At 45.7% G+C, this 5211-nt stretch overlaps 1 long non-coding RNA gene across 1 annotated transcript; it reads right to left on the bottom strand.

The window, feature by feature from the left end:
* Nucleotides 1–4148: 4148 nt before the first annotated feature.
* On the bottom strand, nucleotides 4149–4752 carry LOC130360876 (uncharacterized). The gene is made up of 2 exons (XR_008890854.1): nucleotides 4559–4752; nucleotides 4149–4457 (listed from the first exon to the last, which is right to left on the bottom strand). It is a non-coding gene; the product is annotated as an uncharacterized LOC130360876 (long non-coding RNA).
* Between the last annotated feature and the right edge of the window lie 459 nt (nucleotides 4753–5211).

Raw genomic sequence — 5211 nt, 5'->3', positions numbered from 1 at the left:
CTCCTCTCTCTGTATACTGCTGCTATCGCTATGGGATCAATACATATAGTAATTATACACCTCCTCTCTAGGTCCATCTGTATACTGCTGCTATCTTTATGGGATCAGGATATATAGTAATTATACACCTCCTCTCTAGCTCTATTTGTATACTGCTGCTATCTCGACATCACGACCCCCACCACCAGAACCCAGCGCTCTAAACATATTGTTTAGAACGACGAGTACTGCATGGAGATCGTTGGGGTCCCAGCAGCGGGACCCCCGTGATCAGACATCTAATTCCCTATCCTTTAGATAGGGGATAAGATGTCTAGGGGCGGAGTACCCCTTTAACCTCTTAAGGACCCAGGGCGTATCCATACGCCCTGACGTTTTCCAGTCTCTGCCGCGCGCCGGGCAGAGATCGGAAGCGGATGCCTGCTGAAATGCTTCAGCAGGCATCCAGGGCAAACACCGAGGAGGGCCATGTACGCCGCAAATCGCAACGGAAATCGCCCTTGCGATCTGCGGCGATACCGGGCTGATCGGGTCTCTGGGACCCGACCGCCCGGTAATTTCGCATGATCCCGGCTGTCACAGACAGCCAGGACCATGCTGAAGTATAGGAGCGAGGTGGCAAGCCTGCCACCTCCTCCTATACCCTGCGATCTGTCGGTTAGTTAACCGACCAATCGCAGGAGGGGGGGGGCGGTTACTTCCTCCCGTCCTGCCCGGCCCCTGGAAGTCCGGAGAGGACGAGAGGAAGACCGGAGGACGCGGCGGGGGACGGGGGAGTGCTGGGGCCCGGCCCCGCTATTTACCTCGTCCCTGAAGACCCGGATCCAGACGATGAAGACGGCGGCGGCGGCGACAGGTGAGTTAATCTTCAGCCGCGGTCGGGCCCTTTACAGCAATGCACGTCGCCGTAAAGCGACATGCATTGCTGTATTGGGACCCTGTATACTACAACTCCCAGCATGCCCAGCCAGCCTTTGGCGTCTGGGCATGCTGGGAGTTGCAGTTTTGCAACATCTGGAGGTCCACAGTTTTGGGACCACTGTGCCCTTCCAGATGTTGCAAAACTACACATCCTCAGCATGCCCTTACTGTCCAGGCATGCTGGGAGTTGTAGTTCTGTAACATCTGGCCTTCAGATGTTGCAGAACTACAACTCCCAGCATGCCTGGACAGTTTTGGCATACTGGGAATTGTAGTTTTGCAACATCTGGAAGGGCACAGATTGGGAACCACTGTATTAGTGGTCTGCAAACTGTAGTCCTCCAGATGTTGCAAAACTACAACTCCAAGCATGCCTGAGAATGTTTGGGAGTTGTGGTTTTGCAACAGCTGGAGGCACACTGGTTGGGAAACATTGTCTGTTTCCTAACTCAGTGTTTCCCAACCTGTGTGCCTCCAGCTGTTACAAAACTATAACTACCAGCATGCACTGATAGACTGTGCATGCTGGGAGTTGTAGTTTTGCAACAGCTGGAGGTCCCCCCCCCCCCCCCCCTTTGAGTGTACAGGGTACATTCACATGGGCAGGGGGCTTACAGTGAGTATCAAACTGCAAGTTTGCGATGCAGCAAATTTTGCGCGGCAGCTCAAACTCACAGCGGGAAACTCGCTGTAACCCCCCCGCCCATGTGACTGTACCCTAAAAACACTACACTACACTAACATAAAATAAAAAGTAAAAAACACTACATATACACAAACCCCTACACAGCCCCCCTCCCAAAAAAAAATGAAAAATGTCTGGTACGCCACTGTTTCCAAAATGGAGCCTCCAGCTGTTGCAAAACAACAACTCCCAGTATTGCTGGACAGCCGTTGACTGTCCAAGCATGCTGGGAGTTTTGCAACAGCTGGAGGCACCCTGTTTGGGAATCACTAGCGTAGAATACCCCTATGTCCACCCCTATGCAAATCCCTAAAATAGGCCTCAAATGCGCATGGTGCTCTCACTTTGGAGCCCTGTCGTATTTCAAAGCAACAGTTTAGGGTCACATATGGGGTATCGCCGTACTCGGGAGAAATTGCCTAACAATATTTGGGGGGCTTTTTCTCCTTTCACCCCTTATGAAAATGTGAAGTTGGGGTCTACACCAGCATGTTAGTGTAAAAAAATAAATTGTTTACACTAACATGCTGGTGTTGCCCTATACTTTTCATTTTTACAAGAGGTAAAAGGGAAAAAAGTCCCCCAAAATTTGTAATGCAATTTCTCCCGACTACGGAGATACCCCATATGTGGGCGCAAAGTGCTCTGGGGGCGCACAACAAGGCCCAGAAGGGAGAGTGCGCCATGTACATTTGAGGTGATTTGCACAGGGGTGGCTGATTGTTATAGCGGTTTTGACAAACACAAAAAAACAAAACCCCACATGTGACCCCATTTCGGAAACTACTACCCTCACGGAATGTAATGAGGGGTGCAGTGAGAATTTACACCCCACTGGTGTCTGACAGATCTTTGGAACAGTGGGCTGTGCAAATTAAAAATTTCGTACAGCCCACTGTTCCAAAGATCTGACAGACACCAGTGGGGGTAAATGCTAACTGTACCCCTTGTTACGTTTCTCAAGGGGTCTAGTTTCCAAAATGGTATGCCATGTGTTTTTTTTTTTTGCTGTTCTGGCCCCATAGGGGCTTCCTAAGTGCGACATGCCCCCCTAGCAAAATTTGCTCTCAAAAAGCCAAATATGACTCCTTCTCTTCTGAGCATTGTAGTTCGCCCGTAGTGCACTACACGCCACCTTATGGGGTACCTTCATACTCAGAAGAGATGGGGTTACAAATTTTGGGGGGTATTTTTCTGCTATTAACCCTTGCAAAAATGTGAAATTTTGGGGGAAACACACATTTTAGTGAAATTTTGTTTCATTTTTTTACATATGCAAAAGTCGTGAAACACATGTGGGGTATTAAGGCTCACTTAATTCCTTGTTACGTTCCTCAAGGGGTCTTGTTTCCAAAATGGTATGGCATGTGTTTTTTTTTTTTGCTGTTCTGGCACAATAGGGGCTTCCTAAATGCAACATGCCCCCCAAAAACCATTTCAGAAAAACGTACTCTCCAAAATCCCCTTATCGCTCCTCTACTGCGCCCTCAGAACACTTTACATAGACATATGAGGTATCTGCTTACTCAAGAGAAATTGGGCTACAAATTCAAGTATACATTTTCTCCTTTTACCCCTCGTAAAAATTCAAAAATTTGGTCTACAAGAACATGAGAGTGTAAAAAATGAAGATTGTGAATTTTCTCCTTCACTTTCCTGCTATTCCTGTGAAACACCTAAAGGGTTAAAATGCTGACCGAATATCATTTTGAATACTTTGGGGGGTGCAGTTTTTATACTGGGGTCATTTGTGAGGAATTTCTAAGATGAACACCCTTCAAATCCACTTCAAACCTGAACTGGTCCCTGAAAAATAGTGAGTTTGGAAATTTTGTGAAAAATTGGAAAATTGCTGCTGAACTTTGAAGCCCTCAGGTGTCTTTCAAATGTGAAAACACGTAAATTTTATGATGCAAACATAAAGTAGACATATTGTATATGTGAAAAAAAAATATTTTGAATATCCATTTTCCTTACAAGCAAAGAGCTTCAAAGTTACAAAAATGCAAAATTTTCAAAATTTTCATCAAATTTTAAAATTTTTCACCCAGAAAGGATGCAAGTTACACAATTTTTTTTACCACTATGTTAAAGTAGAATATGTCACGAAAAAACAATCTCGGAATCAGAATGATAACTAAAAGCATCCCAGAGTTATTAATGTTTAAAGTGACAGTGGTCAGATGTTCAAAAAATGGCCGGGTCCTAAGGTGTAAAATGGCTGGGTCCTTAAGAGGTTAAGTGCCAGTGCACATACCCAAAAGTTAATCCTTTGCAACCGTATGACCCCTAGCAAGTTCCCTGCATGAGTCCCATTCTTCAGAAAAAGGCTCGTGCATGGAACCTGCTGGGTGTCCTACGGTTGCCTCGGCAACTGTCCCACCCAGCATCAGCTGCCTCTCCCTGCACCGCATTCTGCAGATCGCGCAGGAGAGCAGCTTTGGACATTTAAAATAAAAAATAAAAACTCGTGTCATCCATTTTGCTAACACTATTTTTCACACACAGAAATAAAATAAATGAGTCGAACAAGTCAAAGAACTGTTTTAAAAAAGGGGGAACTTTATTTCTTATTTCTTACAATGTTTGTGTAGGGATTTTATGTAACCTCCATCACTCACTAAGAGCGAACAGTAACTAATACTCAGGACAGGAAAAACCTCCAGAGGGGAGGAAACCTGTAGGGAATCCATGGCTACTGTACTGCCCTTCCTCTGGGCATACTAAAGGAGGTTACCTCTAGAATTTGGGCAAAGTGTCTGTGTATGTGCGTGATTCCAGGGGTTATGTCTTCATCCAACTTCTTGCTGTAGGTCCGGAAATGCGACTCCACATGCTGGAAATACTGCATCTAAGATAGGAAAAGAAAAGATAGATTATCTACATGTTTATTATAGAAATGCACATGGAACTGCACTAAAGACCTTTAGGACACAACAATATGACACTTACCGGCAGTCACAGTCATGTGTATGAGTCTCCATTCCCGGGTACAGCGTCCAGCATCGGCCTCTGACTGATGAACAATGAGCAGGAGCCGTGTTATTTCTGCTCAGTGCTGCTCCCTGGTGGACAATGGTTATGACATCACATGTGTGACACGCTGTTACCTCCTGGGAGTTCTATTTGAGTAGTGCTGCTCTCTGATTGGCTGGAAGAAAAAAAAAAGAAAGCTTTTTAACATATTCTGCCTGACTGTTATCTAAGGGATTTTTGGCAATTTTTATTAAAATGGCGCCACTCTCCGTGGGTGCGTTATCTTTGTTTCTCCTAACCAGACACTCAGTATTTGTAATATCATTTGGTGGCCCCAACAGCCTGGGCCCATAGGTTTCTTACACAGATCAGTGCGGCTCCGGGAGGCTCAATGAGCATCGCGGGCTGCCGGGACGTCTGACGAGTGACGTTCCCGACGTTGCGTCCTGGAAGCCAGCGCTGCTCATTGATTTAAAGTGGTTGTGGCTCCTGCTGCCAGTTAAAGGGGTATTCCAGGCCAATACTTTTTTTTATATATCAACTGGCTCCGGAAAGTTAAACACATTTGTAAATTACTTCTATTAAAAAATCTTAATCCTTCCAATAGTTATTAGCTTCTGAAGTTGAGT

The sequence above is a fragment of the Hyla sarda genome, chromosome 3, assembly GCF_029499605.1.
Source record: "Hyla sarda isolate aHylSar1 chromosome 3, aHylSar1.hap1, whole genome shotgun sequence".
Classification (NCBI taxonomy): domain Eukaryota; kingdom Metazoa; phylum Chordata; class Amphibia; order Anura; family Hylidae; genus Hyla; species Hyla sarda.
This window is presented reverse-complemented; position numbering and strand designations above follow the sequence as displayed.